We start from the raw sequence: 21789 nt of genomic DNA, 5'->3' as shown, positions 1-21789 counted from the left end.
CATCAAGTAGCCAGGGAAAGCTGAGGCAGGGACAGTAGAGTTGAAGCCGAAATAACAGAGCCCAGCCATGGGAGGCAGAAGGCTCTTCCACGGGTTCCAGGGTAAAAGTCCTGAGGTCAGTGGGGCTTTGGGGAACAGAAGTAGGTTGGTTTGAGTGAGGAGTCAGATCATCACAGCCTAGTAGGGAGTGACCGGTCTGGTTGGGGAACTGGGGTCCAGAGTGGGGAAGGAAAGGCCCCCATGTGAGTAGAGGCACCGTGAAGACTAAGAACTCATCCTTAGAAATGGGTGGCTGTGGCTGAGTATGCAGCATGGAAGTTTTGGCGACGAAGCTGGAAGACACTGTGGAGTCGGGCCAGGCTCTTTCCTGCTCACCCTGCTTGCTCTCTTCCAGATCTGCAGAAGCTTGCTTCTGCCCTGCTTCTAACTTGCATTGACCTTGGGGGACTCTGGGGCAAGCCACTTTGCCTTTCTGCACTTAGTTTCCTCCTCTGTAAAATGGGCCATGACCATAGACCACACCTCAAATATTGCCTTGAGGGATGAGTTATGTAATGTACATCTCCAGAGCTGGGTATTCAGGGTTGTGGCCTCAGTGACTGGGGTCAAAGAGATTGTGTGTCTAATACCCAGTTTACAGTACATTGTAGTCAGTGGTGGCTACTATGGCTGTTCCATCTATTTGAGCAGTAAGTCCCAGCATTTCCTAGGTCTGTTCACAGGCAGACTATATATACACACCCTGATTCTGGGACTCACCAGCTCTCTCCCAATTCTCTCCCTCTTCCTCTCCCTTGCTATCTGTCTCTCTGTCTCTGCCCCTCCTCCTCCGTGTGGGTATCTTTCTGAAGTTTCATGTGTACATGTGCATGAGTGTGTAGAGGGCAGAGGTCAAGCCCAGGTGTCATTCCTCAGGCTCAGTCAACTTTATTTTTTGAGACAGGGTCTCTCAGTGACTTGGAACTCATCGAGTAGGCTAGGTTAGCCAGCCACTGGACTGCCTGTTTCCACTTTTCCAGCCCTGAGATTATAAACACGCCTACCATATGTGGCTTTTAAATGTAGGTTTGGGGAACAGGCTCAGGTTCTCATGCTTCTGTGGCAAGGACTTTAGCAACTGAGCCGTCTCCTCAGTTCAAATGGAAGTCCTTTAAATGCACCTCTTGTGTCTCAGGCTTCAGTGCTGGCTATTGTCTGTAGACCCTCTGGTTTCTTCATAGTCTCCGATTTAGAAGAACCTCAGCTGTGTGAGGCTTACAGTGAGCTCCTGGCATCCTCTGAGAAGCCATGCGAACAAGTGATGAATAGGCCAGTGTGTCATAGAAGATGCAACAAACTGAGGGCTGGACACAGGCAACCTTGGTGTCTCAGAGGCTCCAGGTCTAGTGCCTTTTACCGGATGGAACAGAGCACTGTCCTCTCCTGCATTGATGAAAAGTAGGCAGGGCCATGTGTGCAAGTACATGGTTCATTTGAGGACAGCCTCGACTAGGAAGAAGTAACTCAGAGGGACCACGGATGTAGAAAGCGTACTGATGGAAAGAGCTGCCAACGGGCGGGCTGAGTCAGTTTACTGAGATGCTTCTGAGACAGGCTGGCCAGTTTCTAGGGAAGGTTTAGCAGGAGGTGGAACTTCTAGAGTAATAAATTTCTTATCTGGCCCAAAGAAAACTCAAAATAAGAAGACAAGGCAAGGTGCCTAGAGCTAGTTTGCTGGCGGGGTGTGACCTAAGTGGATGGGGGTGCTTCTCTCTTGGAGGGGTGGCTTGGGCTAGCAGTGGCCTGGGTGTACCCTGCTGCTGTGAGTCCATGGTCGTGAACTGGTCTGGGCCTCAGCTTTGTGTGTTACAAAAATACTGCACAAAATAGAGCTCCTGAGAGGATATGAGGCTGTCTGTGCCTCACGTGGAGAACCCGGAGCTGCTGCCTTTCTTGTTATTGTAGACTCCCTGGAATGAGGTGACAGGCTTGCATGGCCACAGGCTACAGCGGGGGTGGGGTGTGGGGGGATGTATGCCTGGGCCTGGAGCCCTGGAGGCTTCCTTGGGGGTCAGAGAGGAAAAGTCTGCATAGCAGTGAAATGAGTCTTGGTGTCTCCTCTGGTCTTGTGTGTGCATGCGTGCATGCATGTGTATGTGCACATATATGCACATGTACTCTGGAAGCCAGAGGACAGCCTCAGGTCTTATTCTTTGGGAACCATCCATCTTTTTAAGCCAGAGCCTCTCTGTAGCCTGAAGCTTTACAGTTACTGTAGGCTGGCCGGACAGTGAGCCTCAGAGACCCACCGGTCTCTACCTCCTGGCACTGGGGAGGTACATGGGAGTCCAAGGGTGTACCATCACACCCACGATTTTATGGGTACTTTAGGGGGTTAGACTCAGGTCTTTATACAGCAGTTGGCTTACTGAGCGATCTCCCAAGGTGCCCCCAAGACTCAGTGTCCCTGTCTTCCAGACAAGAATCTGTTGGGTTTGGTTCAGATGCGGGCAGAACCTTCTAGAAAAAAAAAAAGGCCTCACTTCCCACTTAGTGACTACCCTAAGTCCCTTCATTCAGAGGTCCTCTTTAGCTGATCTTTGGTGGATGGGTCACTGAATAATTTTTAAAATAAGCGCTCAGAAAGCAGAGGAGGGGAATCTCTGAGTTCAAGGTCAGCTTGGTCTACAGAACAAAATCCAGGATAGCCAAGGTTACACAGTGAAACCCTGTCTCAAAGAAATTTGTTTTTAAAATAAGGGTTTTGGATATTAGTGTATGCATGTGCAGAGTCTAGAATTTATTGTATAAAGATCCCCTGAGAAGTGCCCTGGACACCCCATCATCAAATTCCTGCTCTCTGGTACCAGACTTCACAAGTGGGTCTGTTGTGTTATGATGAAAACATCTCTGTTGGAAAGAGTGGAATAGCCCCAAAGGACATCAGAGAAACTGTCCACCCACCTCCTGCTGCTGCTGCTGCATAGGCCCACTCCCATGGCTGCCATGACAGTCTTGTTTATTTCTTCCTCAGAGACAGGGTTTCTCAGGGTAGCTTTGGTTGGCCTGGAACTAGCTGTGTAGATCAGGCTGGCCTTGAACCCGAGTTCAAGAGCTACACCTGCCTCTGCCTGCTGGGATTAAAGGCATGTGCCACCGAGGCCTAGGTCACCATGGTAGTCTTTAAGGTTTCCAGTATTCCCTTACTCTCCTGTTATCAAAATGAATTAAGTGCCCAAGGCACTGTCTGTTTCTGAGCCTTCTGTGAGGGCTGCACAGGCACTGGATGGTCCTGGGTGACAAGAAGGACATAAGTAAGAGTCAGACTTCACAATCAAAAATCCTGCCTCTGCCTTGTGTTGGTTGAATGTCCATGGGCAAGTTCCATAACCACTCTGAGCCATCTGTAAGATGGGTTTATCAGAGTCCCTACCGCAAAGGTGTCGTGAGGATTACATGAATCAGGGTTTGTCAATTGCTTTATAGAAAGCCTGGTACACACCAAAAGTGAAGCATGCCAGCGCTTAATATTATAGTGTTTTTAAGCCCTGAGATTGACTGGCTATCTTGACGACCAGAGAGGCACCTTCATTTGTCCAAAGCCTCACAGCAGGCAGCCAAGAAAGCCAGAGCCAGTACCAGCGTTCCCACACCTGTGACTCAGAACCTTCTCTGACCCCAGATGTGCCATGTGCTATGATGGATGGATCCCCATGGCCCCTGAGGCTTCAAGGCTGTACCATACATCTCCAGCACTCAGTGTCCCTGGAAAATGCCACTTACAGTCACCCTGGGCCCGGGTGGGAGGATGTGTCACTAATTGGGACCTGCCATGAAAATTAATTAGTTCCTTAGCACATGTATTGAGAAACATCTTTCATGTGACTGGGCCCAAGACCATGTTGGACCAGAAGTCTCTGGGGGTCCATCCAGCCCAGGCTAGGCCACCCTCAAGCCCTCTGGCCCCAGGAAGCTGTATATCAGTGTTGGAAAGGTGGGACTTTCAAACTGGGTGACGAACTGGGAGTCTTTTGCAAGGGAGGATTTAGCACATAGATGATGCTCGGGGTCCTGGAGGTTTGAGGTAGAAGGCAGTGTGAAGGTCACGCAAACTCAGTATGGAGCTGCACAAACTCTTCTACTTCATGACTTAGCCTGAGCTTTAGGTTTGTCCAACAACAGGTAGTAGACACAACAGAGAGGGATATGGGTGGTCAAGGAACACAGGAGCCACAGTGGGTCTTCAGTGGCTTGTGCCGTGAGTGGTACCATCATAAACCAGCCTTCTGATCTTCCGTGTCAGTAGTCCTCTAGCTGGGGAGAAGGCCAGGGCCTTCCAGGGCCAGGCAGCTCCCACCAGCCAAAAGTGTGTGTGTCTTCAAAGATAGAACAGCTACTTGGTGGGAGGAGGGTCCTGCTTGGTAAAAAGGTCTATCCAGGGCACTGGCTGGCATCTGCTGTCAGGGAACCTCTGATTAGAGTAGGGAGAACAGGGGAGCCAGCTCTGTGCTACACCATGCCTTGGCAGTGGCATGCCCACTGTCCATAGTTCCGTGAGGTGGGCCTGATTATTTCAAGAGGCCTATGCATGAGGTGCATCTCTGGCTTGACCCCTGTCTTAGCCAGAATCATTTGCCTCATGAAAACCAGGCAAGACTCATTGTCTAAGCCTTCGTGGTCACTCCTGCATTCTGCACGGCATTTTTAATTCTTCTGGAACATATGAGTGTAGCTGGGGCTTCTTTCCCAGTGCCACCTTGAGGGGCATCTGCCTTGATTACCGCTTTGTGTCTTCCATGTAGAGTCCTCTATGATGACATTTCCCCCCCTTCCCTTCTCCTTCTCAGGAAGAGATCCCATAAGAGGGCATCATATCTCATTACAGATAGTTGTGAAACATCATTGGGTTGCTGGGATTTGAACTCATGACCTCCAGAAGAACAGTCAGGGCTCTTAACCACTGAGCCATATCACCAGCCCCTGATGAAAGGATTTCAATCCATTCCATATCTCAGAACCCCACGGAGCATTGGTGAGTTGGAGAGGTGGGCAGGAGCTGGTTTGTCATAGGGTGATCTGATTTGAGATCTCATTTCTGCCAGTTTGCTGGTTACAAGACCCTGGGGCATACCATTCTCCTCTTTACCCTTGGCATCCATGTTGGCTGAACAAGTGTGTGGCTGTCAAGCGGCAGAGACCCTGTGGGTTCAAGATGCCACATGAACCCAGAACTTGGCTCTAGTTGGCCAATGGTAGAGTAGCCAAGAAACTCTGATGGCCCCCTAGCTTGTGGAAGAAGCAATGTATGCATAGGGAATGGCCTCTGTTTAGGGGTCCTCTGCAGAAGGGGGACAACAGAATCACCCTGCTGTCCATGTTTGGGTTTCTTCAGGTGTAAACTCTGAGATCGGGATTCAAGTTTAAGCAGCAGAGATGCCTCTTGAAGCTGCTGGGTTTTTTCCTGAAAGTTAAATAGTGATTGTGTATTGTTCATATAGTTTACAAAAGTGGCCAGATGCTCTGGAGAGAGGTGAGGAAGGGAAGCAGGAAGGTAGCTAGGACACTGCACATGTTTAGGCTGGTGACCTCTGAGTGAGAGACACTGGAGGTAAGCTTTCCTGGAGACTTTGGGGAGACTAGCTCATGCATGACTGCTCTGAGAGCAGCCAGACAGCAGATATTTTGGTTTTTGCAGGTCCTGGATCTCTGTCACAACTTTTTGGCCTCACAGATTGTATGTAAATGAACAGAGACTGGATCCTAATAAAACTTTATTGACAAGTGAACTTTGTCTAATGGCTGCAGCTTGAGAACCCCTAGGATTATAGACACACTTGAATTTGTAGGATAGAAACACACTTGAATTATCTACCCAGAACAAAGGAGCTGGACTGTTTGTCAGCTTCCTTAGTAATGGCAAAGAGCTGGGGTGGACACCCAGAGTGGATATAGCCATCACTTCTGGCAGAATGGGGTTGCAGGGACGGGGATAATTTATAGGCAAAGACATGCAGGTGCTGGTAAGAGAGGTTGGGTCAGGATAGGGGTGTGAATTGGGGGATTGGCAACAGCTCACTGTAGCTAGGGGTGTGGCATGCTTGACCACTAGAAGAGAAGCCACTGGAGAGAAGGCTGAAAGATGGAGACAGGACAGGGCCAGATTACTTGACTGGACATTTCTGCCTTTGGCAAGCTTTGATGCCTCCTGGCTCAAAGTGGCTTCTCCATACCTGATGCTGTTCTATTGTTTGCCACACTCTGAATGGACATGTTAAGTAAGTGCTCTGCCAGTGAGCTCTACCCCAGCCCCTGATGGTCTCCTTCAAGCTTTCTGCTTCTGCACCTTGTGGGGCTATCCTCCTCTGGGCTGCCTCTCTGTCCTCTGGGAAGCACTGCTGGAATCCTTCACTTGTCCTGTGAGTTCCCATGATCCTTTGCTTTTTACTTTCTCCTGGGACTTGTGTGAACCTGTGTCCCACCCCGGGGGCATTGGTTTAGGACAGGCCGTTCTTAGCCTCTCTCCTTTCCCAGCTCCTCATTCATCCCTTTCTCCCTTGGTTGCTGTTGCCAGGCCCTTTTCTGGGGACCCAAGACAAGCTGCCTCTCACTGTCTTCATGGAGTTCTTAGTCGGGGGGACGGGGTGGGGAAGATTGTTATTGGATAACCCAAAGGAACAACAGATGGTTCCATCACCCCTGTGGTAAGCACCATATAAGGCAGCATGCCAGGAAAGGCCATGGCAAGGGAGCTGGCCCCAGGAAGGGCAGAGGGGAGAGCTAAGCTGATGGGAGAGATGAGTACAGTTGACCTTGTGCAGGAGGCAGAGGGTGAGAGTGGGCAGGAGGCCACTGTGCCAAGCTCCGAGAGACAGCCATAGAGATACAAGTGGAGGAGCCTTGGATTCTCATAGTCCATGAGGTTATCCTGCCCACCCCACTCCGTCTCTGTCCCTCTGTCTCTCACAGGTGCTCACACACACATAGAAATAATTAACTTGAGCTCTGTCCGTGATAGAATTATGGGTAGATTTTACTCATCAGTTTGTGTCTTTCAAATGGTTTCCAATACATGGGGCATCGTAAAACCTAGCGCTTCAGGACTCAAGAGTTAGTAGCCAGGCTCCCACTGGCAACTGACAATATTAACTATTTGCAAAAGAGCCATTCAGGGTCACACAGCAGGGCCTAAAGGCAGAACCCTTGTCCATTGCCTGGCTCTGGAGTTCCAGCTTAGCTTCTAGGCTTTGTTGCCATTAGGTTAAGGGTTAGGAGAGAGGGGCCCTCACCCAGTGCCTGAGACATGGTACTCAAGAAATACTGGTTCTTGCTGTTGTCAGCAGCTGTCAAGGGCTCTAAGGTAGGAAAGGACTTGGCCTTTTGAAAGCCCAAATTAAGGACTGGGTAGTTGATGGGGTAGCTTTGGATCGTACTTCACTGTTAAATCTTGTACCCTAACTGATGGGCAGTTGGAGCCCTGTTGACTTTAGCAGGTATGGGATCTGACACTCAGACTTGGGGTTTGCAAATCTTCAAAGACCTCTTTGGCTTCATGGGGAGGAATGGAGACAGAGGTCAGGGTTGGCCTCCTTTGCACATGGTGGTTCTTCTCACATATACCTCTCAATCCCAGCATGGGCCCTCAGCCAGGCCTGTGATGGGCCGATGTCCAGGCTGCTGAGTGGGGCAGAGCACCAGAGAAAAGTCAGGAGTGTGTCACCAGGCTGATCTGGGAAGTGCCGGCTGGGAGGCAGAAACAAATTACTCTCGCAGAGCCAAGGCCGGGCCAGTTCCTGCCTTGTTACATTATTAAATTTGTAATCTTCATTCTAATGCTTTCCAGCAGTGAATAAGAACCAAATTTAAAATGCCGGCTTTACGTTTCTGGAACGGGGTTCTTTGTCAAGAGCTCTTGAAACCCATAATTTCTCTCCAGAGGTGACTGTCTAAGTCTTTTTTTAAAAAATTAAAATAATAAAAAAAATTTAAAAAGAAAACTTTTCTTTGGTTAAAGGTTGAGGCTGGTGGGGTTGACCCCAGCTGTATGTCTCCAGCTCCCCAAGAGGGCTCAAAATCAAGCCAGTCCTGCAGATCTTCAGGTCTGCCTTCAAATTTGAACTCCTGAGTCTGGGCTTGAGGGGTGGGGGGGGAGAATGGTAGGCCCCTCAGGCCTACCTTGCCCCCCAGGATTTGTCAAATCTCTAGATTTGTAAAAGACTTTGGTAAAAATTGAGCCAGTGTCAAAGGGATCGGCCACTGTTCTGGTGATCTGCAGGTGGCTGCTGGCTTTGTCACTGCTGCCTTGGTCCCCGTTTTTTCACCTGCTATGAGGTTGCCAGACTTCCCAGTTGCTCCTATCTGCTCCTCCATGGACGCCCTACCTTCCCTCACACCTAGGTATGAGGAACCTGGAAGGGGATACGCCATTTGTCCCACTCATGCCAGGTCAAGTCTCAGGTCTGGGGAAATGGCCGTGAGCCAGTGGGCATATCCAGAGCCCTTCCCTGTGTTCGTCTAACTGAGGGGCTTGAATGAGTTAGCCAGGCAGTGGGCACCATGTGAGTGGGGTTAATTAACACCGTCTCCCAGCAAAAATGAGCATCTCCTGAGCTACAAATAACGTCATTAAACTTGTCAGTTGCAGGTGGCCTTGAACCTTTGTGCAGGTGCAGACGGCACACAGGTGTGCAGTGGGGGCTGCGCATGGAGACCAGGGGTGGAGCTATGGCTGACATCCCACACCCTCCTCTCTTGGTGATCAGCCTCGGGACTCTGGGGATTCTAAATTTGAACCTGCCCTGGCCTTCAAGGTCATTATGTCATTATGAAGACATATTTCTCAGAATAGAAGGAGGGGACATATTTTATTTAATAGCCCTGATTTATAACTTTTAAATATTTAGAGTAAGTATGAGAGCCTCGTTTGTATTTCTGCCAGAGCCCTACATATTGGGGCCTCTACATCATCTTTGGAACTAAGAGTGAGATAGTGTGGCCTGGCCCTTTCAATTTTGTCCACACCATGGGCCCAGGTGCAGGAACCTGGCTTAGATCAGAAAAAGTATGTCTTCCCACACCCCGAGATTATTCCGGGAGGATGAGTTGGAGAATGACGACACCCCCCCCACACACACACCTCCCCAGGGTCTAGTATCAACAGGATACATTCAGTGGGCAACAGCTGCCCCTCTGCTGCTGCCACCCTCACCTAGGCACCTTTGTTCAGGGCACAGCTGGCCAGAGAGTTCCCAGCACCCCTCAGACCAGAGCCAGGGAAGAGTCCCGATCAGGATTCAAAGGGAAGGTGCTGAGATTCTGGGACTCTGAGCTGTTCCCACTGTCCGAACAGGAGGTGTGTGCCCCTGTCGTCTATCAGATCTGCCAAGCACTTCACCTCTGTTATCCGATTGAGGTGTCAGTTGAGGAGGGGAATACAGTGTCACAGCTATTGCTCAGATGGAGAAACTGAGGCACAGAAAGGACAGGTTCCAATTTGGCCCAGGATCATTTGGTGGTAATTTCAAATCCAGATCTTCCTGGTTCTTGAGTCCCTTGGTTTAACCATTGTCCCATACCACCCTTCATTTAAAAAAAAAAAAAAAAAAAAAAAAAAGCCTTTGTTTTTTACATTTATTAGTTGATCTTGTATGTAGGAGCAGGGCATGGCACAGTGTGCACATGAATGTCAGAGGACAGCTTATAGGAGTTGTCTCTCTCGTTCTATCATTTGGGTTCCATGGATCCCACCCAGGTCGTCACACCAGGCCACCTTTCATTGATGGAGTCAGCAAATAGTCACAGGCACTATTTCCTGCATGCTGCATCCTGAGGGGATGTTGCTGTGGAGCCAGGACCTTTCTGTACCCAGGGCAAAGACAACAGGGCAGGTGCTAGATGACACTCTAGCGAGCTTAGGATGCTGAGAACTCCTGTAATTCATAAGATGCTGCTTATTTGCTCCAGGGTGCCAGGCCACAGGATGAGCTTTCTGGGAACAAAGCAGATATATTATTTATGTCTCCTGAGAGCAGTGGAAAGTAGATACAGGGAAAGAGGGGTGGGACAGGTGGGTTGGAAAAGGCCCTGGAGCTTTTCCCAGTAACATCCTTCTTGGAAAGCAGAATTATATTGTTAGCTTTGGACTTAACCTCTGCCTTCACCATCCTGAAATTCAGAGAGTAGATGGAGAGGGGAAGAGCCAGTCACACACACACTTCTGACAGGTTGGGTTGAATCTTGGCTCTGAGCACCCTGGGCTGTGATCCTGTCCTAGCATAGGGAACCTTTCATTCTCCAGAAAGCAGAGTTGCCATTTGTCATTTTAACTCTGTGTGTGTGTGTGTGTGTGTGTGTGTGTGTGTGTGTGTGTGTGTGTGTGTGAGAGAGAGAGAGAGAGAGAGAGAGAGAGAGAGAGAGAATGAGTATGTGTGAATGTGTGTGTAAGTACATGTGTGTGAGTGTGCATGTGTGAATGTGCAAGTGTGTGTGTGAGTACATGTGTGTATGTGAGTGTGTGTATAGTGCTGCTGCACCCTGTTTGTGAACATAGAAACCAGAGTTGCTGTCAGATGTCTTCTTCGGTTTTTCTCCAGACCTGTTTTTGAGACAGGTTCTCCTCATGACCTAACTCTCACTGACTTGACTAGACACCCTGGGTTTGCCTCCCCGGCGTTGAGGTTACCAGTGTGCACCACCACATCTGGCTTTTACTTCGGTGTTGGGGATTCAAACTCAGAATCTCATGCTTGCAGGGTAAGCACTTCATAGCTATCTCCCAGCTCCACATTTTAACCTTGACACTAGTTACAAACTCATGTACCATTCCTGCTGCCATTTCCTGCACACACACTGCGGAATGCCAGATGCTGTGCTGAGGTGGCGTGTGTGTTTCCTTGTGTGGTCCCAGGAAAGACCTCAGAAGGTGCTGTTGTTCTCAGTGTCCAAGCTGCACATCGAGTAGATAAACAGTCGTGCTTGCTTCCCCAGGGCTCACATGTTTAGGTTACATAGGGTGTAACCATAGTGGCAACTTGAGGAAAACACAGAAAAAGAAAATTCAAAACAAAACAAAACAAAACACAATTCAAAACACAGGGCTGGGTTTAAGCCCCAGAAAATGAGTTTTTTTGTTTTTGTTTTTTTAAAGCTAGGTGTGGTGTCACGTGCATGTTAGTGTCACGTGCATGTTATCCTAGTACTGAGGAAGCAGATTCCTCAGGCCTCCTGATGTACATATTCACATTCATGTCCTTGCAAGTGTGCGAAGATACACACACACATACACACACACTACAAAGTGATGGAAATCCTAATCTTTTCCTCCAAAAGTAGAAAAAAGTAGAATGCACTAGGGCTGTTTTCAGAAGGGGGAGGGAGAAACAGAGACAGAGAGAGGCAGAGATAGACAGAGATAGAGAGAGACAGAGAGATCACATGTGTGTACACAGGGAGACTTGTTTAAACTAATGCATGGTTGTGCTATGACACTAAGCCCCCGTCATTCAAAAATCTCCTCAAAAGGACCTTCACCGGCTAGTCTCACTCAGATTTCTAGGGTCAGGTCTAGAACTGAGTGCCCTTCTGCTGTTGGTCATAAGTTTGGCCAGGCTGTATGGGGACAGCACAGCGCCTGCTGCTCAGCCAGAAGGGCCGTGGTGCGCATCTACCTCTGGCTTTCCAGCCCTTCTTCTTGTAAAATCAATCAGTAAATAAAGTTTAAAACTGACAGACCTCCTCAGGATTTTATTCCATGCCTGTCCCTGCATTTCAATGCAAGAAGCAGAAGGCTTGTGAGCTATAAATAGCCCAGCCTCTACTTCAGATTGCAAAAAGCATTTGTAGGTTGTCTCCTCCCAACCTGGTGACCTGGATTACTTCCTCCCTGCAGTGGCTGTGCTCCCTACCACCCCCTGTCTGTCCTGCATAGAGCAGAGCAGGCCCTGTTTGTGAGTAGCTGGTGAGCACCTACACAGGACCACACCCTCTGGCTGGGCGCTCAGGCTTGTGAAGGTAGCCCTGTCTCAGTCTTCCAGGGCGGGAGGCAGGTAGGTGTAGACACAGTGGTCTACAGGAAAGGCTTTTCTGGAGTAAAAGCTCAGCGAGAGGCTGTTTGGCTTTGGGAAGTAAAGGAGGCTTCCTGGAGGAGCCTAGGGGAGGAAGCAGACTCGGGTGACCATGCTGGACACAGTCCTGTACACACCCAGCCTTCCCTGTTGCTAAACAAACTACACAGAGTAAGAGTGGGCCCTGTGTTCCGTGGGCTGAAGTGGCTCATAAATCTTCAGTAGTCTTGAGTAAGGGGGATGCCCCCCACCCCCTTTTACTGATGGTCCTTGAGTCCTTCATTCTCTGGATTCCCATCTCAGCCTAGACACCCAAGTATCTTCATGAAGCCTGCGAATTCACTACCTCACAGTCTTCCCTGGTGATGCAAGTGTTCGGACATTAGGGATTCAATATGCTGTCCAGTTTCCATCTGGGAACTGCAGCTCAGTCCCTGATTTCCCCGATGAATGGAGGTATAGTCTCTCTTGGGTGCCTCTAGTGATAGGGATGGAGTTCATAGCCTCTTTGGGCTCCTCCTGCTCAATCAACAGGCAGCTTCCTCTTGTATCCAAAGTCACCTTCACTGTCAGCCCTAATACAGTGATGGCATGGATAATCCAGCATGTATAGTGTATAGTGGAAACACTTTTGTTATCTACAAAATAACTATTTGGAGGAGCAAAAAAAAAAAAAAAAGGATTTTTAAGTGCAGTCAGACCTGAGTTCAAACGTCTCCCTTCATTATTATTATTAATTATTGTTATTATTCACTCTGTAGGCTGTGTCTTTAACCTCCTTGTGTCTCAGTTTCTACATGAGTAAGCTGAGCACATAATGGGTCTCACAGTCCGGCCACTGGAAGGATGAAGTGAGTGTGTATGAGCAAGGCCCCATATTGTCATTACTGTGATGGAGGACTTTGTGTGGTGAAGTCAACCCCCAGAGTGTGTGACTAGCCCTGCCCTGGGTAATGGGCACATTGCGAGGATGTTCTCCCCAGACAGCTGTTATTAGTAACATCTTTGTTAAACCTGCATCGTGGTTGCCATCACTGGTAGGGTGGTACAGTAAGAAGACACAGATCAGGTCGAGGTGCACAGCTGTGGCTCCAGAACTTGGGAGATGGAGGCAGGAGGATCAAGGGTTCAAGGCCAACCTGGGATACATAGGCTCCTGTGTTGTAAAACAAACAAATAAGGTAGGGGGAAATGAAGGTCAGAAAAGTTGGGGTAAGGGGTGAGTTATAAAGTTCATTCAACTGGCAAGGGGGAGCCCTTGGTCTTCCTCATCTTTCTCTCCTTTTCTGTATCTTTATCAGAGTCTCCCAACAGTCCCAATGGGGAGGGAGGAAGGAAGAGGGGTTGGAGATCACTTTGCACTGGGTACAGGGACCTCTTCAGCCTTAGCCCTGCATGGTTTCTTCTGTGATGAGCAGTTTAGGAACAGCGGTAGGAACCTTCTTCTCTTATGCACAATACCCCTGCAGACCTAATTATGATGTCTTTGAGTATCTTGCAGGCAAAAAGGTTCCCTGGGGAGCACATATACCTGGTTATTCAGTCAGCTTGGGCTCAGATCTGCTCTGTCAGCTGCAGGTGCAGCCAAGACCTTGTTCCCTGTCCAGGGCCCCGTCTCCACTCTTAGTCACTGCCAAAGCCAAAGTCTAATGTTTTCTCAGATTTCTGAGCCTCAAGGCTGGTGCTGGCTGGCTCTGAAATGTCGTCCCCCATTGTCAGTGTCCTCCTTATCCAAGAAAGTGAGAAGTCTGCTACTGAATTTCCTTCTAGGGAAACTGGGCTTTGGGCCTCCTCTCTCTCTGCTGGACAGAAAGCCCTCGCCCTGGCCAAGAAACCTTGGCTAACACCAAGGAAACTAAGAAAAGCGTCCTAGCCTAAAATGTACCTATGGTTACACTGTATCCATGATCACTGCTGGCGACAAGTCCTAACCAATGCCTCTCTCCTTCCCAATCCTTTATCCTCTGCCATGGCCTCAACTTCCCTGCTCCTGGCCCACTTCACTTGCCAACCTAGTGCCTATAAGTCCCGACACCCAGAAGCCCCAGTGTTCATAGAATGCTTATTTTCAGTTCCTAATCTTGAACCTCATGGAATTTCGCAGAAGTGGTATCATTGTGTGCAGTGTTTTCTTCACCTTGAGGGAAATCAAAATTATTCTCTGGAGGAAGACAACCCTCAGTAGATTTTCGAAGGAGTTCACAAGGATCAGGAACTCTGAAACTTGTGCTTCTGGTTTGTATGGAATGGGACTGGGTGTGTTAGAAGAAGACAGAGGGCTTGCTTGCGTCCAGGCTGCTGGTAAGGCTGTCACAACTCTGCTGAGCGCAGGCAGTGTAAACTTGTTGAGCCCCAGCCTCCCATCCGTGAAGTAGGCATAAGACCCAGGGCTGCTTCTGTCATCCACACACTGTCACTGTCAGAGTCGTCCTCTCTGTATCTCAGGCCTTCAGACGGAAGGGCCTATCTTCCAAACTGTCCCTTCTCTGACCTTTCCTGCATCTTTAAAATTTCCTTTTATTTTTAATTCTGCGTGTCTGTGTGGGGTGTGTGCACATGTGTGTAGGTGCCTGTAAAGACCAGGTGAGAGTGTCAGAGCCCCTGGAGTTCCAGGCAGTTGTGAGCTGTCTCATGTGGGTGCTGGGAACCAAACTGAACTCTTCTGCAAGAACAGGAAGTGCTCTTAACTGGTGAAGACATCCCTCCAACCCCCGCTTCCTACATCTCAATCTCATCTTTCCCCCTCGATCAGTGTGTCCTAGCCACTTGTGCCAGTGTGTGTGTGTGTGTGTGTGTGTGTGCGCGTGCACGTGCGCACGCGTGTGCAAGCACATACAGAGGTCAGAAGACAACCTTAGCTGTTATTCCTCAGAGGCCATCCGCCCTGATTTTGGTTTTTGTAAAACAGGGTCTCTCTTTGACCTGGGGCTGGCCAGTAATACCCAGGGGCCACCCCCTCCCCAGTTGGGGTTACAAGTGTAAGCCACCACACTTGGCTTTTTGTGGAGGTTTTAGGGATTGAACCCTGGTCCTTGTGCTTGCCGGGCAAGCACTTTATAGAATGAGCCATCTCCCTAGCTCCAACTTGTTCTTTGCACGAACCATGCAGAAAGCCGATATGGGTTTTATGTTCCTATCCCTGGAGAGAGATCCACATGTTCATTCCTTTACTCCCTCTAGGTATCTTTAGTTTTCATTTTTGTTTTTAATTTTTGGAGACAGAATTTTGCTATGTAGTTAAGGCTACCCTTCAATTCACCATGTTTGGCCTTGACATGTGACAATCCTGCCTCAGCCTCTGTGTGCTAGGATTTTAAGTGTGTGATGCCACACCCTGCTTCTGTCTTCAGTTCTTTACCAGCTTAGCATGCTAAGCCCATCAGACCGTCTATGAGAGAACCCCCACCTTCACCCCCTGCATACAAGTTCTCTTGATAATATTTGCCATGTCTAATGTTTGCTGACTTACGTTGCCCATGTGAGTTTCAGTGCAACAAAATAGTACTTGCCATATAAAACGTGTTTAGAAAATACCTCATAGTCTGGCAGTGGTGGTGCACATCTTTAATCCCAGCATGTGGGAAGCAGAGGGAGCCGGATTTCTGTGAGTTTGAGGCCAACCAGGGCTACATGGAGAAACTTTGTCTTGAACCCTCCACCCCCACTAAAACAACAACAAACAAATAAACAAACAAACCACCAACAACCAAAAACCTGGAGTGGATGAATACGTGAATGGCTCTTGTCTGGTCCGAGGTGGGATTCTTTGGTCTCTTATACTCCACAGACATCTGTAATATAGTATGTCAACAAACTGCTGTTTTCCCTAGAGGCTCCTGGTGCAGCTCTGAGTCTCAGGATCCCGGGGTTGGGTGTACTCGGGCACACCTGTACTACTGAGGCCCCTGGCAGACAGATGCTGAGGCAGGGCTCTGCTAGAGTAGTTCCCACATGTGTAGCTGGCCCTTCTGTAGCTGTCTCTTCTACCCATCCTAGAAGGGCCCAGGAACTCACCTGCCATGGCCAGTGCTTTCCCCCCTCCCTCCAGGACAAGAGCACACATGTGTGTGCATCTGGTGTCTAAAGAAACAAGGTGAGACTGGGACCAGCTGACAGAACTTAGATATACCCAGGATAGGTGACTGGCCCTACCTGGGGAATCATGGGATAGAGCCATTGAGAAGTCTCATGGGAGGTGAGAACCCCCCTGTCCCTTGGCAGATTGCCTGGTGCCTCACTTGGCTATCCATGCAGCAACTTGGGAACCGTGGGAGGAGGGTGGCACCCTGTCCCTTGGGAGCTGGGTGACCCTTCTGTATTTCAGCTTCTACCTGAACCTGTGTCCTTGCAGTTAAAAATAGCCAGGGATGGGAGTACAAGGACACCCTGTCCTTTGCCACCAGTGGGGATTCTGCTCCCTCTTCCTAAAGAGGTCTGTGTGACTACAGATCGGAGAAGGCAACACCTTGAAGAATCATCCGCCTGTTATCTTAGAGGACAAACCCAATCCTCTCCCTCTCCAGTCTAGTGTGACTCAAATGAGCTATGGATGTCACCACTGGAAGGCTCTCTGGGGGAGGCAGACATCTGGCTGGAAGTCCCAGAGGCCCTCTAGGCTTAGGACCTTGGCAGACATCACCAGTTAATCAAGTCCCTTTTTCCCAGGACCATGGCAGGCATCACCAATCAAACATGGCACTCTTTTTTTTTTTCCCCCTAAATCCAGACACAGTGTAAGAATTCTTAGCATGGAGTATTTTAGGCTACATCTACCAGAGAGGGAGAAGGAGAAGGAGAAGGAGAGAGAGGGAGAGGGAGAGGGAGAGGGAGAGGGAGAGGGAGAGGGAGAAGGAGAAGGAGAAGGAGAGAGAGGGAGAGGGAGAGGGAGAGGGAGAGGGAGAGGGAGAGGGAGAGAGAATATGAGAATATGAGAATATGAGAATATGAGAATATGAGAATATGTTGATCATCAACAATCTGCCAGAGGGGTTGGAAATTTATCTGATGTCACGTGGAAAGTCCACAGCTGGGACCAGACCCACCATGCCTGGGTCCTCACTAGGGCTTGCCCCTCTCTGTCCCTACTGCTTCCTTTTCCCCTTCAGAACCAAGGTTTCTAGGTGCTGAAGAGCAGCTTTTAACCTGAGACTTACAAGTCCTAAAGATCTCTGCGGTGCATTGTCTGTCTGGCAAATTCTTTTCTAAGGGGGGAGTGAATAGCATCCATCAGCTCTCAAGAGGCTCCTTCAAGAAAAAGAAAAGTGATGAAGTCAGAAAAGAGAGCAATCTTGCTACTCAGTATGTGGGCCACAAATCAACAGAGGCAGCCTCACCTAGGGCTTGTCAGAACTCAGACTTTCAGGTCCCACCACCCCCAATCTGCAAAGTCAGAATCTGCATTTAAAAAGACCTACTCCCCCGACCCCCACCCCGACCATTTGCACATTCATGCCGAGAGGAGAGGTACCAGGCTGAAATTCACTGGGCACAGCCGCTGTGTGAAGCACCAACTGATTGCCAAGCACCTGTACAGCTCTAAGGCAGGCATGGTCCCTGCCCTCATTTGAGAGCATGAAAAGAACCAGGTGCTACAGCCAACCTGGGCCTAGCAGTTCTTCAGGCCTGCTAAGGCCAGTTCAAGAGACATCATTGTTTAAACTTGGGGGGTGGGGGAAGGCCCCAGCCTGCATTAAGCTGGAAGTTTCTTGTTGGGAGGAATTAGCTGGCACATGGAGGTGCTATCCTGCAGTTCAAAGAGAGACTGGTCTTGGGATCTAAGGGGCTGAGTTGTATCAACAGCAAATATATAGCTCAGGGCTGCCATTTCTCATAGCTCCCAGCACTGAAGGCAACTTGCAGGGTGGAATTGCTTTTTAAGGGTGCTGCTGCTCGGTGCTTTCAGCTGGTTCCAACTGGTCAGCTCTAAGGTATGTCAGTTGAGAAGGGTGGAGATGGCACAGAAGACAAGCAGCTTGCCCTGGTGGCATTGGGAGGAAGGGATCCCATCATCCCAATCCTACCCTCCACCGCGTTCATGTTCCCATTGTTGAGAGCTAGGCTGTTCTGGGACACTCCACGAGGCCCTGATGTATATGGAGAAGGAACTTAATTTCCTGAGAAACCTGATTCCTAAAGTCAGGTACATGCTTGGCAAGGCCAGTAATGGCTTGCAGCCAGGGTCTTGGGGAGGCTGCAGCTTTGGATTCTGAGAACCTCAAGGGATGATGGTTCTCAGTCCCAAAGGCCACCACGTGTTCAGTTTGTGGAGCACTTGAGATAATCCTGTGTTCCCTTGCTTGATTAGCTTCCTGCTGACTTGGTTCTATTGTGGTAGGTTTTTGCTGACACTTGCATTTTTCCTTTTAGGAAAACCATATATAAGACGCCGCGCTTCTTAGTAAACTTGCTGGGCCTTAAGACAGCTTGTTCAAAAACCTTCTGGTCCTAAATTTTCCTGTCCTCTTTATCTTATGATCCTCTGGTTCTTCCTCTCAGGGATGTGACATTGAAAAACAACCTGCTGGTCCAGGCCACCCCTGTCATGGTGTTTTCGTTTCCAGGTTCCTGTTGGTGTTCAAGTGCATTTTGAGATGAAGGTTTGCCTGGCCTCCAGCAGGGTTCCCAAGCTAGCTCCTTGTTCAGCTAGAATGTTTCCTATCCCTGGCAGAGGCCTTCCCTACCCCTACACTACTGTCTCCTTGACTTTGTGGGTTCTGTGTAGAATGGGGTTAAAGTCAGGTCTGGGATATGAGACGATATTCATGAAGAGATATATGTTTTACACACACACACACACACACACACACACAAACACACACACACACACCCCTTACTGGAATATAATCCACAAATTCTGTGGGTTTTAGTATATCTGCAAATGTAACTATCATCCCAAGCCAGGTGTACATTTTTGTTACCCCCTAAAGATACTTTGTATCCATGACTACTTTACACCCTTCCTCACTGCTGCCTGGCAAACACTAGCCTCCCTTTTTTTTTTTTTTTTTTTTTTTTTTTAACTTTTTATTGGTTCTTTGTGAACTAAATATCATATACCCCAATCCCACTTATCTCCCTCATCCTTCACCCTTGTAACCTCTCCCCAACAAAGAAAAAGATTTCACCGTGGAAGCTGTAGTGTGTCACAGTATACCCCAAAATCCACACTTCTTTGCTTGCAACATTGCAATGACTTGGTCTGGTAGGAGGTCTCTGGCTTCTGCTACTCTGTGGATACTGGCACCTCATTGAGACTCTTCTAGGATATCCTGGTGTTCCTCTGTGTGAAGATCCTGTAGTTTTGGATCTGTAGGACCAGCCTCTTCACGCACTCCAGCAGTTCATTAATGGTGTAGATGTTCGAGTGGACCAACTCAAAGCCCTGGACCTGGACCTGAGAGGTATCTGAGCTGGTCAGCCCACCGGCTCTCCCACACTCACGCCCTTGAGCCTGCTCACCCACAACCCACACATTTAGGGCCAGCTTTCTGTGCTGCCCAGGCAAGGTGCAGGGCCTGCGCTCCCAAGTGACACAGCAGGTGAGGGTCAGGGCCATCTCTTCCACTCTGATGACCTCCGGGCCAGCTCTCCAGCCTGCTGTAGGTGGCAAGGCAGGAGTTGGAGGGGGTCATCACTCCCTCACCCATGTCACTTCACAGCAAAAAGAAAAAAAAAGTGGCAGGGCCAGCTCTCCCATGCTCATGTCCTCAGGCCAGCTCACCCCTGCCCCTGCCACTGCCAACAGGGTCAGGATGAGGGTTAGCTCTACTGTGCTTCCCAGTGAGGTGTGGAGCCTGTCCTCCTGAGTGCTGTAGCTGGTGAGAGGCAGGGATGGCTCTCCTGCTCTTATGACCTCAGGGCCAAGTCTCCTGTCTGCCACAGGTGGTGAGGGGCAAGGGAGGAGGAAGATATCTGTCTCTTGTCCACACACTGGAACGAGAGAAGAGTGATAGGGCCAACTCCCCCACCCTAGTATCCTTGGAGTCTGGCTCACCCACAATCACAAAATCAAATGTTTGGGATGGGAGTGGGTGTTGTTGGGAAGGAGTCTTCTCTCCTGAGTACTGTAGCTGGCCAGGGGATGGAGTTAGCTCCCCTGCTCTCAAGCCCCCAGGGCCAGCTCTTCCATGATGCCTAAAGTGAGGGGTGGGGACAGTTCTGCACAGTCATCAGACATCAGCATGTCCCTGATCAAGCAGCCCAGACCAGGGACATCTGCCTGGCCTTTGGTGGTAACAGACCCAGATGCCTCCAGTTCTGCCTCTCGTCACTGTGCCTACATCCTTCGATTTCTCCATAACTAACTTGCTCCTCTTAGTGTGCCTCAGGTCTCTGAGTGCCTGGGGTCATCTCAGAAGTGATCTCAGGAGTGCTGTGCCCCACTTGGGCATTGTGGCAGCAAGCAGGGGTTATCTCTGGCATGGTCTAGTCCCCCAGGCCTGTCCAGTGCCCAGTGAGTCATCATCTCAGGCTAGCTACCTGTCCAGACCCAGTGGCGACAGTCTGGTTGTCATCTTAGGCTAGCTCCTCACCTGTCTTGTCTGAGTGGCCCCAGGCAAGGGCCATCTGTCTCTCTCAGGGACCTCAGTTCCAGGCAGGGTTCTTCGAGGTGGCTTCACTCCTGGTCCTGGGAGCGGTTGGGGTCTGTGCAGCACCTGGACTGGTGGTCCTCTCAGGTTTACTTTGCAGGATGTTAGGTTCAGATGTTCATAGATCAGAATGCTGAACATAGACACAGCCTCTCTTCTCCCTGTCACTTACTGACGCACGTGTGACACAGCAGCCACACCTGCAAGGCTTCCAGGGACAAGTAGTCTTTTTATTTCAATGGATTTGCTTCAGTGTCTTATGTAAGTAAAGTCACTGAATTTGTGTGTGTGTGTGTGTGTGTGTGTGTGTGTGTGTGTGTGTGTGTGATTGGCTTCTTTCATTTAGCATAATGTCAAGGTTTATGTCGTAACATATAAAGCTCTTCATTCCTTTTTATAATGGAGTAATCATCTAATTGTGTGTATATGCCATGGCTTGCTTTCTGTCCATGACTTTCTGGATCTAGTGATGGATGCTGCTTTGCACACCACCCAGACTGATCTTGCCTCGCGCCTCTGCCACTTTCTTGGTGAGGAACCTTTGGCAAATTGCTCCAGTTCTCAGAGCTTGGAGTTTCTGGGAACTGGAAAGACTGTGTCTACCTCAGTGTCACTGGTAATTGTGGCTGTAATCTACTCTCTACCCTTACCTTGCTCTGACAGGAGCAGTGCATATGTTATGCCATGAATCCAGCCCCACAAGGGACAGGAGGGAATCTAGTTCGCAGTCAGTATGGCTCTCTTCTATGACGGGCTGCATGCTGCCTCGTCATAATGAATCATTTAGTGACTAGATGGATTTTTTTTTTCTCCAGTGTGTGTGCCCAAGCTTCCCCAAGCTTCTCCACCCTCTGGATCTCTGGCCTTTTTGCAGTATCACACTTCTTTCTTCTGCTTTTCTCTTATCCTTTTTTTTTTTTTTTTTTTTACCTTTGAAATACACAAAAAGCACAGTGGCCAAAAACGCTCTCCATGGCCGCCTCTCCTACTTCCTGTTGCCACTAGAGCCACCAGAGTGTCATTTCTCACACAGGACTTACTTGTTCCTTCACCCCAGGGCCAGAGTTATTCCTGAGACAAGACTCCCACTGACTCATAAAAAATGTTGAATATGAACAGGAAGTAAACCTTTGTATAAGTCACTGAAATTTGGAGCCCTTTGT

At 49.3% G+C, this 21789-nt stretch overlaps 1 protein-coding gene and 1 non-coding gene across 3 annotated transcripts in view; one reads left to right on the top strand and one right to left on the bottom strand.

Moving 5' to 3' along the window:
- Rims4 (regulating synaptic membrane exocytosis 4) overlaps nt 1-21789 on the top strand; it is a 62576-nt gene that overhangs the window by 7244 nt on the left and 33543 nt on the right. The window lies entirely within an intron of this gene.
- On the bottom strand, nt 20720-20848 carry LOC117704785 (small nucleolar RNA SNORA17). Its single transcript, XR_004606315.1, has one exon. It is a non-coding gene; the product is annotated as a small nucleolar RNA SNORA17 (small nucleolar RNA).

This window comes from Arvicanthis niloticus, chromosome 2 (genome assembly GCF_011762505.2).
Source record: "Arvicanthis niloticus isolate mArvNil1 chromosome 2, mArvNil1.pat.X, whole genome shotgun sequence".
NCBI classification, from domain to species: domain Eukaryota; kingdom Metazoa; phylum Chordata; class Mammalia; order Rodentia; family Muridae; genus Arvicanthis; species Arvicanthis niloticus.
Note: the sequence above shows the minus strand (reverse complement) of the source record. Positions and strands in the feature narration are given on the sequence as shown.